This window comes from Rhinolophus sinicus, linkage group LG06, assembly GCF_036562045.2.
Source record: "Rhinolophus sinicus isolate RSC01 linkage group LG06, ASM3656204v1, whole genome shotgun sequence".
Classification (NCBI taxonomy): Eukaryota; Metazoa; Chordata; class Mammalia; order Chiroptera; family Rhinolophidae; genus Rhinolophus; species Rhinolophus sinicus.
In genome coordinates, this window is record NC_133756.1 from 93,246,605 (window position 1) to 93,261,464 (window position 14,860).

The 14,860-nt window shown below is 36.6% G+C and overlaps 1 protein-coding gene across 2 annotated transcripts in view; it reads left to right on the forward strand.

Annotated features, from left to right (window-relative positions):
• Positions 1-14,860, forward strand: part of KBTBD3 (kelch repeat and BTB domain containing 3) — a 29,598-nt gene that overhangs the window by 1,037 nt on the left and 13,701 nt on the right. The window contains exon 2 of one of the 2 annotated variants that reach the window (XM_074335532.1): positions 2,168-2,250. The exons of the other annotated variant lie outside the window; for it this stretch is intronic. The gene's annotated coding sequence lies outside the window, so the exon portion shown is untranslated. The remainder of the gene's footprint in view (positions 1-2,167; positions 2,251-14,860) is intronic. 2 annotated transcript variants of the gene reach the window in all.

The window sequence follows — 14,860 nt, forward strand, 5'->3', positions numbered from 1 at the left end:
AATATTTGCTCCCAAAGACGCATTAAGAGCTGATTGTCCGGATAGGTCTTATTTTCGGGGAAACACGGGCAGTTATTTTCTTACACTTTATGAAGGTACATATTGATGGCTGTTTCCACAGTTGGTCTATGTAGACTGTAGGTGACTCATATGAAAGCCCTCGTGATCAAAGTCCCTTCATGGTTTTCTTCTAGGGAAAAGTTGATCTCTGCAGATGAATGTAAATGCCTAACTTTGTGGTTAGATTAAATGCTACACTGGAATTCAGATTTCCTTCTTCCTCTGACTGCCAAGGAATGTCAGTTAAAGGCCGCCAGTAGTAATTAACAGTTACCTGCAGATTATTTCCATCCTCTTTAAAATGAGTTCTATTCTGTTTTTATCTATACTTGTTTCCATTAGCCTTTCCTGATAGCATGAGCCCCCTCCAATCCTTTGCAGTTAAAAGGATTTTAAACATACACATATACAGATCTTCAAAGTGCTGCAAAATGAATTACTGGCTTGATATATCAATTTAATACTATAAAAGCCTGTCAGGTGCCATATTTAAGATCTGTTTACCACCCGCAGAGTTAACAATCTGGCAAGGCATATAAAATGTACAAAAAAGTTACAATAACAGAAAATGTAAAGATATATAAAGTATAAGGTATCTACTAATACTTGTATCAGCAATGAACATGAACATAATTCAGTTCTCCATTTCTAGCTATGTAAGCATCATAACTTTTCTTGTCTATTTGAACTGATTTTTATAATTTTTGTATATTTTCTGTTTCTAAAACACTTCTATGTATCTCACATGTTCTTCTAATTGCAGCAATTATTAGTATTGCTGATGGAGAAACTGAGATCAGAAAGAATTTGTGGAATTATTCAAATTCAGGCTTAGGAATTCATAGTCCACTGAACTAAAGCTGTGTGTATTCAGTCTATAGAGCCTAATGTACAGGAAGGTAATGTAGTGGTTATTTGTACTTGTTCTTTCTGCCTGAAATATTCTCCTTTCTTCCTATCATCATAGCCCTTGTTCCTCGGTATCATTCAGGTCTCAGCTCAAATGTCAAATCAAAGAGAATGTCCGTGCCCCAAAAAATCTAAAAAGCTACTCGCCCCACTCCATACCCCAGCCCCAGCCTAGTATCCTCTTGGACACTATAGGTTTGTTTAATCCCTTTCCCTGTCTACTTTTTAAATTCTCACTTGTACTTCAAGGCTTGGCTCAAACCTTACCTTTTCCTAAGGATTTCCCCAAAGTACATTTAAAAAAATTAAAATATGGTCTGTGTAATTCATTTGGCAATTTTTTTAGTATTGCCTTATAACACCTATTGACCTGAATTATTTATATGTGTTATCTTGCAAATTAGACTGTAAACTACTATACCTCGTACAAACAGTATACATCAGGAAATGTTTTTGATGAACTTTTGCAACAAATTTTACTCTTTTCCCTAATATTTATATTCTATCTACCTTTACTTTCCTCCCTTTTTTTTTAAGGAAATATAAAGTGTACAGTTAATAACTTGCCTAACTATATTCAATAAGGCCCAAAAAAGTATTACGGTATTTTTTATTGTATTGGTTAGGTGGGAGAAAGAACTAAAATGATAGCAGGTCCTGATCTGTGGCTTCTTAGCAGGATTCTGAGAACTTGTGTTCTATTTTCCTTTCTACCACTGAATTATCGGTGTGAATTTGGGTAAATCACATAACCTCTCCCAGGTGTACATTTCAGTGGAAAGCCATCAGATGAGATCATCTCAATTCGGTAATGTTCACTAGCTTTTTATTCGGTCACAACTTGAACTTTATCCCATTGCAAAACTTCCATTCCAAGACTTCAGTAATGCTACTGGTTACTCAAGGAAGAAAGCTTGATTCCCCTTTCCCCTCAATTCCTATATCCGAGGATTGCAAAGTTCTATTTGTTCTACTTCTAAAATAAAGAAAAAAGTCACCTATTTCTCCCCATCTCCACTGTTAACACCCAAGTCTAAACTACCATCCTTTGTCACCTAAAATGCTGATTAGTTCTGTATCCTGCACAAGAAAGAGGAACATTCTTTCCTCCATGACCTAAGCACTCGTGCTCCAACCTGTTTTCAGAGCTAAGTCTTTAAGTCCATGCTCTTAATCATGGTGCTATATGGCCTCCTAGTGAGACTGAGAAGGCCAGGCCAGCAACATAGGAAACCTGAAGAATGTTATGGCACAGAGAACAAGAGGAAACTATTTAACAATGTGAGTACTTTTTGAGAAGTAATTAAGATGAGGAGAGAGAAATTAGCATTTGACTGCAAGACAGTAGTGGGTGGTAACATTGACTTGAGCAGTTTTAATAGGGTGAGAGGAACTTAATTGATAACTGATGGTGAAGTTAATACAGACTGTTCTTTAAAGAAATTTTCCTGGGTTAGGGAGTAGAAAAATGGGATGATAATGAGAGGGGAATAAAAGGTCAGACAATAGATTTTTGTTTGTTTGATGTTTATTTAAAGATGTGAGATATCTTGTACACTGATGGAAAATGTCCAGTAGAGTGGGAGAAATTATTGATGTTGCAAGGGTGTGTGTGTGTGTGTGTGTGTGTGTGTGTGTGTTTTCAACATTTTAAAGTGTACTCCTTTAAAATGGAGTGGAGGACCTTGTCTGCATTGTTTTCGGCTGTGTGTCTAGTATCTGGAATAGTGCTTGCCACAAGACTAGCTACTCTGTAAACTTTCTAATATATGTTAAATAAATGACTTGGACTCCGTTTCTCTCACCTTGTTTTAATTCATTCTTTACAGAAAGATATTTGAAAATATAAATCAGATCATGTCACTGTCCGGTTCAGTCTTCTGTTCTTCTAATTACACTTAGACTAAAACTCCAGCTCCTGTAGCCTGTAGGATCCTGCATGAGGTAGCACGGGCCTTCTGCAGCCCTATCTCCCCAACATTCTTGCTCTCATTAACTATACTCCAATGACGATGGCCTTCTTTCATTTCCTACAACTGAGGGACCCTTTCCTACTTTAGGGCTTTATACATGATTTCTCTTACCAACCCCTTTTCATCATTCAGGTGTCAACTTAAATGACACTTTCTCAGAAAGGTTTTGCTAATGTAGTGGATGAGAACAAGGACTCTGGAGCCATACTGTTGGGTTTACATCCCAACTCCCTGCTTATTTACTGTGTGATGTTGGGCAAATTAGTTAAATTTTCAAAGCCTCGTTTTCCCTGTGTATAAAATGGGGACAATAGTAGTACCTATTTCAAAAAGTTGTTTTGAAGATTAGCGTATATACAGCATGTACTACAGAGCCTGGCACATAGTAACACTATGTAAGTGTTCACTGTTACCATTGTTATTATCTGAAGTTGAATATCCCTTACTATTCGTTTTTATTTCCATTTCCCAGTTGTGTCTTCATAGTATTTATAACAGTTTATAATTTGTCAGTCTTCCTGACTAGACACTAAACATCAAGAAAACAGAGATCTTGTCTGCCTTTACTCTCCATGCTATCTCTAGTGCCTAATTCAGTACTTGGCATATAGTTAGCACTCTGCAATAAATACTGACTAGAATAGGGCAGAAATCATGCTCTATACTGAATCAGTTACCAAACTATTATAACTGGAAGACCCAATGAAATCAAAGCCCAATCAGTCACAGCACAGCTTTACTTTAATATTCCATTTCTATCAAGTGGCGTATGTTTTTTGTTTTTGTCATTACTTTATATCAAAGACTTGGTTCTTAGGCTTATTGTACTTTTACTGATTCAATTATTTAAATCAAATTTTCATGGAAGACTAAAAGAACAAGAGAATAGTTTTGAAACTTGATTTAATGTTTTGAGCAGGAAGGAGTTTCATTGAAGCTGAGATGCAGTCTTATAAAATATACCATTGTTTTATGTGCTAAGAAAGAAAAAAATGCCATTTTAACACAACTTTTTATCACTTGGAATTTTTTATACTTATGGAAAGCCCTTTTTTAAAAAAAATCATATCACCTTCGTACATACATAAAAAGAAATATATAAGCAAAATTAGTTAAGATGCTCTTAAAACTTCTTCACATTCAGAGTCTAACTCTTCTAATTTACTTTCAACTTAGAGTCTCAATGTCCATGTTTCTGCACATAATATTGTTTGCTGTTATCAGGAACATTAATGATGTATATCATTTTTTAAATGAGTGTCCATTATTATCTCCAAGGTTTTCTTTCAAAATGCTGACACCCATTCTTCACACTTTGATGCACATACACACATAATGACAAATATGTCATGACTGCTACCTGACCAAAAGCGTTTATAAGATTCCTATCAATTTCAGATATGTTAAGTGTGTAAAAATGTCTTAAAATTAGTGAAATATGATATTGAATTTGCAGAATATTTTGAGGGAAAAAATTACCTTACAGATCTTTTACCAAGATGAACATAGATGCAAAAATTCTCAACAAAATACTAGCCAGCCATATTCAACAGCACATTAAAAGGATCACATGCTATGGATTATTCCCTGGGACGCACGATAGTTCAACATGTGAAAATCAAGAAATGTGATTTATCATATTAATTATAAAGGTAAAAACCATGCTCATCTCAATAGATCCTGAAAATGCATTTGAAAATTCAATACCCATTCATGATAAAAATTCTCAACAAATTGGGCATAGGAAGTACCTCAACATAATAATAAAGGTGAAATATGACAAGCCCACAGCTAATATCATACTCAGTTGTGAAAGGTTGAAAGTTTTTCCTCAAATATCAGAACCAACATAAGGGTGTCCACTCTCCACACTATACAACACAGTGCTGGCAGTTCTAGCCACAGTAATCAAGCAAGAAAAGCAAATTAATGGCCTATAGTTTTCTTTTTTTATAGTGGCCTTATCTGGCTTTGGTATTGTGGTAATGCTAGCCTCATAAAATGAGTTAAGAAGTGAAGTGTTCCCTCCTCTTCAGCTTTTCCCGAAGTGTTTGAGAAGGATTGGGTCTTAATTCTTCTTTTACTGTGTGGTAAAATTCACTCATAATTCCATTGGATCCTGGACTTTTCTTGTTGAGAGGTTTTTGATTACTTATTCAATCTTATAGTAATTGCTCTGTTCCAATTTTCTGTTTATTCATGATTCAGACTTGGTAGGTTGTATGTTTCTAGGTATTTATCCCGTTCATCTAGGTTGTCCAGTTTGGTGGTGCATAATTGTTCATAGCAGTTTGTTACGATCCTTTGTATTTCTGTGCTGTCAGTTGTAATGTCTCCTCTTTCATTTATGACTTTATTTATTTGTGTTCTCTGTTTCTCTCCTTAGTCTAGGTAAAGGTTTGTCAACTTTGTTTATCTTTTCAGTGAACCACTCTTAGTTTCGTCCGTCTTTCTTCTATTGTTTTCCTGTTTTCTATTTCATTTATTTCTGCTCTAATTTTTATTATTTCCATATTTCTTTTTCTAGTTCCCTGAGATGTAAAGTTAAGTTATTTAAGGTCATTTTCCTTTTTCTTTTTTTAAAGAAGTTTTTTTAATTTTTTAATTTTATTTTTATTTATTTATTTTAATTGGGGAATATTGGGGAACAGTGTGTTTTTCCAGGGCCCATCAGCTCCAAGTCATTGTCTTTCAACCTAGTTGTGGAGGGCACAGCTCAGCTCCAAGTCCAGTCACAGTTTTCAATCTTTAGTTGCAAGGGGTGCAGCCCACCATCCAATGCCAGAATTGAACTGGCAATCTTGTTCTTAAGAGCTTGCGCTCTAACCAACTGAGCCATCCGGCCACTCCCTAAGGTCCTTTTTCTTGATTATGAAGTTATTACTATAAACGTCTCTCTTAGAACTGCTTTTTCTGTATCCTATAAGTTTTACTATCTTGTATTTCAATTTTCACTTGTCTCAAGATAGTTTTTTATTTCCTATTTAATTTCTTCTCTAATACATTGAATATTCAAGAGTATGTTGTTTAATTTCCATATATTTGCCAATTTTCTAGTTTTCCTCCTATTATCGATTTCTAGTTTCATATGATTGCGACTGGAAAACATAGCGGTGTGGTTTTACTCTTAAATTTGCTGAGACTTTCTTTGCAGCCTAACATGCACTAGCCTAGAAAAGGCTCTATTTGTGCTTGTGAGGAATGATTATTCTGATGCTGTTCGATGAAATGTTCTGTATATATCTGTTACTTAGTTCTATTTGATGTATAAATGTTCAGATCATCTGTTTCCTTATTGGTTTTCTGTTTGGATGATCTATCCATTGTTGAAAGTGGCATACTAAAGTCCCCAATTGTTACTGTATTGCTATTTATATCTCCTGTTAGTTCTGCTATATATGTTTAGGTGCTCTGATGTTGGGTGCATGAATATTTACAATTTTTATATCTTAATGATGGGTTGACCACATTATCATTATATAATGACCTTCTCTGTCTCTTAACCATTTTTAGCATAAAGTCTATTTTATGTGATATAAGTATAGCTACCCCTTCTTTTTGGGGGTACCATTTGCTTGAAATATCTTTAAAAAAATTTTTTTTTGAATTACAGTTGACATTCAATATTATATTAGTTTCAGGTGTACAACATAGTGGTTAGACATTTATATAAATTACAAAGTGATCTTCCTGGTAAGTATCTAACTGACATCAAACATAGTTACTACAGTATTATTTGACTGTATTCCCTATGCTGTAATTACATCCCTTTAACTATTTTGTACCTACCAATTTGTACTTCTGATCCCTTCACCTTTTTCATCCACTTCCCCAACCCACATCCCATCCTGCAAACATCAGTTTGTTCTCTGTATCTATGAAGTCTGTTTTTGTCTAGTTTGTTCACTTATTTTTTTAATTCCACATATAAGTAAAATTGTATGATATTTGACTTTCTCTGTCTGACTTATTTCACTACTATAATACCCTCTATGTCCATCCATGTTATCACAAATGGTAAGATTTCATTCTTTTCTGTGGCAGAGTAATATTCCATTGTATACATGTACCACATCTTCTTTATCCATTTGTGTATTGATGGACACTTAGGTTGCTTCCATATCTTGGCTATTGTAAATAATGCTGCAGTGAATATAGGGATGCATATATTTTTTGAAATAGTGTTTTGGATTTCTTCAAATAAATACCCAGAAGTGGAATTGGTGGGTCATAAGGTAGTTCTAGGTTTAATCTTTTGAGGAACTTCCATATTGTGTTCCATAGTGGCTGCACCGATTTGCAACCCCACCAACAGTGCACGAGGGTTCCGTTTTCTCCACACCTTTGCCAACACTTGTTTGTTCATTTATTGATGATAACCATTCTGACACTTGTGAGGTAATATCTCATGGTGGTTTTAATTTGCTTTTCTATGATGAGTAGTGATGTTGAATATCTTTTCATATGTCTATTGGCCATCTGTATGTCCTCTTTGGAGAAATGTCTATTCAGATTCTCTGCTCATTTTTTAATAGTATTGCTTGTCTTTTTGGTGTTAAGTTTTATGAGTTCTGTACATTTTTTGGATATTAAGCCCTGTATCATTGGTGAATATCTTCTCCCGTTCAATAAGTTGTCTTTTTGTTTAGTTGATGGTTTCCTTTGCTATGCAAAAAGTTTTTAGTTTGATGTAGTCCCATTTGTTTATTTTTTCTTTTGTTTCTCTTGCCCAAGAAGACATTAAAAAAATATATTCCTAAGAGCAATGTCAGAGAGATTATTGCCTATGTTTTCTTCTAGGAGTTTAGTGGTTTCAGAGCTTACATTTAACTCTTTAATCCATTTTGAATTTATGCTTGTATATGGTATAAGAAAGTAGTCTAGTCCAGTTTCTTTTTGTTTCACATGTACCTGTCCAGTTTTCCCAACACCATTTATTGAAGAGACTGTCTTTACCCTTTTGTATATTTTTGCCTCCTTTGTCATCAATTAATTGGCTATATTAGCATGGGTTTACTTCTGGGTTCTCTATTTTTATCCATTGATCTATGTGTCTGTTTTTTGTGCCAGTACCATGCTTTTCTTAATTACTATGGCCTTGTAGTATAGTTTGATATCAGGTAGCGTGATACCTCCAACTTTGTTCTTTTGCAAGACTGGCTATTCGGGATCTTTAGTGGTTCCAAAGAAATTTTAGAATTATTTGTTCTAATTCTGTGAAAAATGTAGTTGGTATTTTGATAGGGATTACACTGAATCTATAGATTGCTTTGAATAGTATGGATATTTTAATGATTTTAATTCTTCCTATCCATGAGCACGTTATATGATTTCATTTATTTGTAGCTTCAGTTTCTTTCGTCAGTGTCTTATAATTTTCTGAGTACAGGTTATTTACCTCCTTGGTTAAATTTATTCCTAGGGGTTTGTTTTGAGGCAATTATATATTGTTTTAATTTCTCTTTCTGTTAATTCATTATTTATGTATACAAATGCAACCAATTTCTAAATATTTTGTATTCTGCTACTTTACTGAATTCATTTATCAGTTCTAATATTTTTTTTGTGGAACCCTTTCAGGTTTTCTCTATGTAGTATCATGTCATCTGCAAATAATGACAGTTTTAATTCTTCTTTTCCAATTTGGATGCCTTTTATTTCTTTTCTTGTCTGATTGCTGTGGCTAGGACTTCCAATACTATGTTAAATAAAAGTGGTGAAAGTGGACATTCTTGTCATGTTCCTAATCTTAAGGAGAATGCTTTTAGCTTCTCCCTGTTGAGAATGATGTGAGCTGTGGGTTTGTCTTATATGGTCTTTACTATCTTTAGATATGTTTCCTGTATTCCTACTTTGCTGAGAGTTTTTTTTATAAATGGACACAGGATTTAGTCAAATGCTTTTTCTGCATCTATTGATGTGATCGTATGTTTTTTTCCTCTCATTTTGTTTATGTGGTGTATCATGTTATTTAATTTGCATGTTAAACCAACCTTGCATCCCAGGAATAAATCCCACTTGTTGGTGGTGTATGATCTTTTTAATGTATTTCTGAATTTGGTTTGCTAATATTTTGTTGAGGATTTTTGCATCTATTTTCATCAGGGATATCAGCCTATAATTTTATTTTTTTTGGAATGTTTTTGTCTGGCTTTGGAATCAGAGTAATGGAGGCCTTGTTAAATGAACTTGGGAAGCTTACCTCTCTTGAATAGTCTGAAATAGTTTGAGAACAATCGGTATTATTTCTTCTTTGAATGTTTGGTTGAAGCATTCTGGTCCAGGACTTTTGTTTGTTGGGAGTTTTTTTTATTACTAATTCAATTTCATTAATAGTAATTGGTGTTTAGATTTTCTGTTTCTGTTGATTCACTTTTGGGAGATTGTTTGTCTTCCTAGGAATTTATTCATTTCTTCCAGATTGTCCAATTTGTTGGCATACAATTGTTTGTAGTATTTTCTGATAATCCTTTATAGTTCTGGTATGTCAGTTATCCCTTCTTTCATGTCTGATTTTATTTATTTGGGTCATCTCTTTTTTTCTTGATGAGTCTAGTTAAAGGGTCTTCAATTTTGTTTATCTTTTCAAAGAACCAACTCTTTGTTTCATTGAGCTTTTACATTTTTTGGGGGGGGTACTCTATTTCATTAATTTGCACCCTGGTTTTTATTATTTCCTTCCTTCTACTCATTTTGGGCTGTGTTGTTCTTTTTCTAGTTCCTTTAGGTGTAAGGTTAGATTGTTTATTTGGCATTTTCCTTGTTTTTTGAGGTAGGCCTGTACTGCTATGAATTTCCTTCTTAGGACTGCTTTCACTGTGTCCCATAGATTGTGGGTTGTTGTGTTTTTATTTTCATTTGTCTCAAGGTATCTTCTGATTTCTTCCTGGATGTCATTATTAATCCATTAATTATTTAGTAGCATTTTATTTAGTTATCATGGTATGTGGTGCCTGCCAAGATCACCCTTTGGGTGTGGCATTCATGGGGCTAATTGGATAGTGTTCTGTTGTGGTCTGAAGGCGGCCACTGGGTATGTTGGTTCTGGGGCCTCTTTAGAGGGACTCTCTTGCTGGCCAAGATAAGCCGCTGCCTGTGACCAGCCCGGGATTACCTGATAGGAGCTACAAAGCGAGCCGTAGTTGGTCACTGCCTGTACTTGACCTGAAGGTCTGTGGGAAGGCCACAGTGCGAACTGAGGCTGGCCATCAACAATTCCAGGCCTGGGAAGCTAAGCAAAAGGCCAAGGACACCCTGAAGCCTGCCACTGTCTGCTGGCTGCCTATAAGATTCAGCCACTGGATGAAACTTGGGCGGTATGGGAGTTAGGTTAGGGTCTCAGGGAGTCACCAAGGTGGAGTAAGTTTCATTCACTAGGTTAATGCAGATTCAGATTTTGCATCAGTGCTGAGCTTGGGGCCAGAGCACACTGAGGCCACTGCCCATCTGGGGCCTGTGGGCCCCAGAGAGTTGTTCAAGAAAGACTGCAGCATAGGCCCACACTGGCTGCCCACCAGCTCCTGAAAAAGCCTATGGCAGCATGCGAGTTGGGTGGGGCAGAGTCCCAGGAGTCACCGGGGTACAGCGAGCGGAGTTCACCAGGCCAATGAAATTCAGATTTGGCCATGTTGGGGAGGGCTCAACACCGGAAAGATGGCATGAGCCCACCAGCTACATGGGAGAAGGACTCAACACAGGGACAATGACGGCTGTCCCTCTAGCCCTCGTCCTGAATCCACACAACTCCGTTTCCCTCTGTATAGCTCTAGCAACTCTCGAGTTGCTCTCCCTCTGCTGGAGAACTGGGTGAGTGCCTGGGAGTTAGAGTCTGAGATTGGACCCTTTAGGGGATGCCTGGGTTTCCAGCCTCCTTCTGTCTGACCTGGATGGATGGAATCCCCACTGATTTTCATAGCCAGATGTTGTGAGGGCTCCTCTTCCTTTCACTAGTGCTCTGGGCTGGGGAGTCCAGTGTGGGGCTGGGACCCTTCACTCTTCAGAAGTGACCTCTGCAGCTGCGCTATCCCTCTCAATTCTTGACCGCCACATGGGGGTGTGGGGTCACGTCTGTGTACCTCCTACGAATCTTGACATGGCTTCTTTATGTCCTTAGTTATTGGACTTCCATTTATGTAGTCTTCAGATGTTTCTCCAGGTTGATTGTTCTATAATTTAATTGTAATTTTAATGTTGTCATGGGAGGAGGCAGGCATAGCATTTTCCTACTTCGCTATCTTGACCAGAATCTTGAGACCTCCTTTTAAGAACTCACCTTATTAGGTCAGACCCTCCCAGGATAATATCCCTTTTGATGAACTCAACTGGTTAGGGAACTTAATGGCATCTGAAAAAAAATCCATTTTGTCATATAGTGTGTCATAATCAAGGATGTGTTATGCTTGCATATCCACAAGTCTTGCCCACTCTCAAGAAAAAAAATTTACAAGGGCTTTCATCATTAGGGTTCATCTTGGAAATTTGCCAAGTGCATTTATTTAAAGACCCTACTTTATAGTTCCAATATCTGGATCTCTGTGTATGGTTCTGATTGTTACTTATTTTTTTAACAGTGGGTTATTTTCTCCACCTTTTTTTGTGTGCGCCTTGTAATTTTTGATGAAATGGTGCACATTGTATGTAAAAGAACAGTAGAGACTGAGGAAGGTAGTACGTACATTTGTAAAGGCCCTTCTCTTATTTTGTCAGGACTTTATTTTGGGGGAATTGAGTAAATCTAGTTAGGAGTTGTGCTGCATTTGGATTTGGATTTTACTATTATTACCTCCAGTATGTGATAGGCTTCAAAGTCATCTCGTGGTAGGCTGCTGTTTCCCTGGGTTTAATGTATAGCCTGAGTTGCAATAGGGTTTTTCTCAGTGTTCCTCCTTTAAGCTTTCAGCCATTCTTTCACATCCTTGCCATGGTAGAAACAATTCTCCGTGCTCTTTTCCTGCCCTTCCATAGTAGATAGGTGTTGCTTGCTAATCAGTACTAGGTTTGTGGTAGAAGCACAGGATTTTTGTTGTGTGTGACGTTGGCACTGAAAATGAGACTTTCTCAATATTCCTACTCTTCTATTTCAGAAGGAAAACTGTAGTCCATTTTGGGTGCAAAATTCCTGCCTCTTACAAGCAGTAGTAGACGTATAGGATCTTGGGCCCATGACAGTTTCCTGCCCCTACTGCAAGTGTAGGGGATTATTGCTTCAATCCCTTCTCTAGAAGCAGTCGTTCTTTGTGCCATGGAGACAAAGGATTTATTGCGCTTCCTCTAGTAGTCTAAGACTTCTCATTTGTAGAAGACCTGGTAAGTACAGGAGGACATCCCAGTAGGATGTTCACCTCACGCACACCTGCTCCGTGAAAGGAGTCTCTGTCCAGTACCCCTTCCCCCTCACCCCCAGTCTTTCTTCTGAGCACTCAGTGAAGGGTCATGAGAAAGAGCTTGCCAGAAAGGTCTAATTTTCTTGGTCCAGGGTCCTTCTTTAAGAGGATTATTCTGAATGTTTTATAGATAGTTCATAGATCTCCATTTCTTCATTGTTAGTTATTGGTGCTTTATTAATTTCCATTGGTGGTGTCATGTTGGCTCGGCTCTCTGCTCCAGTGCCGTTGTAAGCGGGGCTGTAGGTTGGGCTATGCAGCATCCCAGATATTGTTGTTAGGCTTCCTGGTTGGGTAGGCCTGGAGGCTGTATTTAACCCTAGAAGTAGCTTCACATTTGCTTCCCAGCCTACGTGTATGTTGGTCTGTGTAACAAACTCCACAGTTGGTATAGCTTGCTGGCTGAATACCTGAATAAGCAAAACTGCACACGGAGCTCCCTGGCCAAATGGGTTCACCAGCTGAGCTTTGCAGACAGGCAGAATCACTGGCCAGGTGCTCCACTCAAGTGCTGCTGGGCTACTCAGTTTCTCAGGTGCTCTGGCAAGGTTTCTTGGTGGGGTGGGGCTAGGGAGGCTGCACTCAGCAGCAGAGAGGGCTAAGAATTAGCTTCTCTACCCAAGTGGACAGCAAAAAGAGGCTCCAAGCCAGCATGGCTCATTGTTTGGGTTTTCAAATCAGGCGAAACTGTGCATTAACTTCCCTGGCCCCATGGGATCACTGTTTTGTGTTCAGATTTTTAAGAAACTGTCAGATAATTTTCACTAGCAATGTATGCGTGATCCAGTGTATCAGCCATTCTAATAGATGAACAGTGATATTTCATTGTAGTCTTAATTTCGCCCTTTTTCCCTCCTAGTTTCTTGAGGTGGGAGCTTAGATTATTGATTTCAGACCTTTATTCTTTTCTAATGTAAGCACTTAGTGCCGTGGATTTTTCTCAGTGTTGTTTTAGCTATATCCCACATATTTTGATATGTTGTATTTTCATTTTTATTCAGTTTAATGTATTTTTTTATTTCCCTTGAGACTTTCTCTTTCTTTGACTCATGGATTATTTAGAAATGTGTTATTTAGTTTCCAAGTATGTGGACGTTTTCCTGTTATCTTTTTCTTATTTATTCCTAGTTTGATTCCACTGTGGTCCAAAAATGCATTCTGTGTGATTTCAATTTTTTTAAAATCATTTGAAGTTTGTTTTGAGGGTCAGGATATGGTCACTCTTGGTATATGTTCCATGGTCACTTGAAAATAATGTGTATTCTGTTGTTAAGTCAAGTTTTCTATAAATGTTGATTAGATTCTGTTGGTTGTTGGTGTTGAGTTTTATATCACTGCTGACTTACTGTCTTCTTGTTCTATTAATTTTAGAGAAAGAGGTGTTAAATTGCCAACTATAATAGTACATTTGTCTATTTTTCTTTTCAATTCTATCAGTTTTTGCTTCACATATTTTACAGCTCTATTGTCTGGTACGTACACGTTGAGATTTGCTGTCTTCTTGGTAGATTGACATTATGTAATATTCCTTTCTTTCTCTGATAATTTTGCTTGTTGAAGTCTATATGATATCCACTCCTGTTTTCTTTTAATTAATGCTTGTACATTCTCTCTTTTTCCATCCTTTGACTTTCAACCTCTTATATCATTCTATTTGAAGTGAGTTACTTGTAGGAAGTGTAAAGTTGGGTCATATTTTTTTAATCTATTATGCTAATTTCTGTCTTTTAATTGTACATAAACCATTTATGGTTTTTGTGCAGTTATTGATATGTTAGTACTTATGCCTGCTTTTTGGTTGTTATCTGTTTAGTCTCCTTTCATTTCTCTTTTTTCGCTTTCTTGTGGGTTACATGAACCTTTTTTTAGAATTTCAGTTTAATTCAGTTATAGTGACTATGTGTTTCTCTCATTGTATAGACTTTTTAGTAGTTCTAAGTATTACATTATTTACATGAAATATGTAACATTTATATATATAGATATACATATATCATATATTTTATGACAACACCAGTGTAATCATTGAGTAAAGTGTAGAAACTTTATGCTGTTTTACTTCCCTTTATTCTCCTTCATGTCCTCATTCTATAATTGCTTTAGATTTACATGTACTGAGATCCACATTAGGCGGTGTTATAATTTTTGCTTCCACCATCCAACATAACTTGGAAAAAGCAAGAGATAGAAAGTCTATTGTATTTACCCATATTTTTGCTTTTAATCTATTCTTTTTTCTTTTTGATGTTATATGATATGATTCCTTTTATCATTAAACTTCTGGTTATAGAGAATTTCCTTATCTACCTTTTTAGAGTAGGTCTCCATGAGAGTCTCTTACTTTTCACTCATCTCAGAATGTTGATTTCTTCTACATACCCAGGGGGTATTTTTGATGGATATAGAATTCTAGGTTGACAATTACTGTCTTTCTGCACTTGAAAAATATTATGCCACTTCCTTCTGGCCTCCATGGCTTCTAATGATAAATCTACTATGATTATCATTGATTTCTCCCTGTAAGTGAGGTGTGTC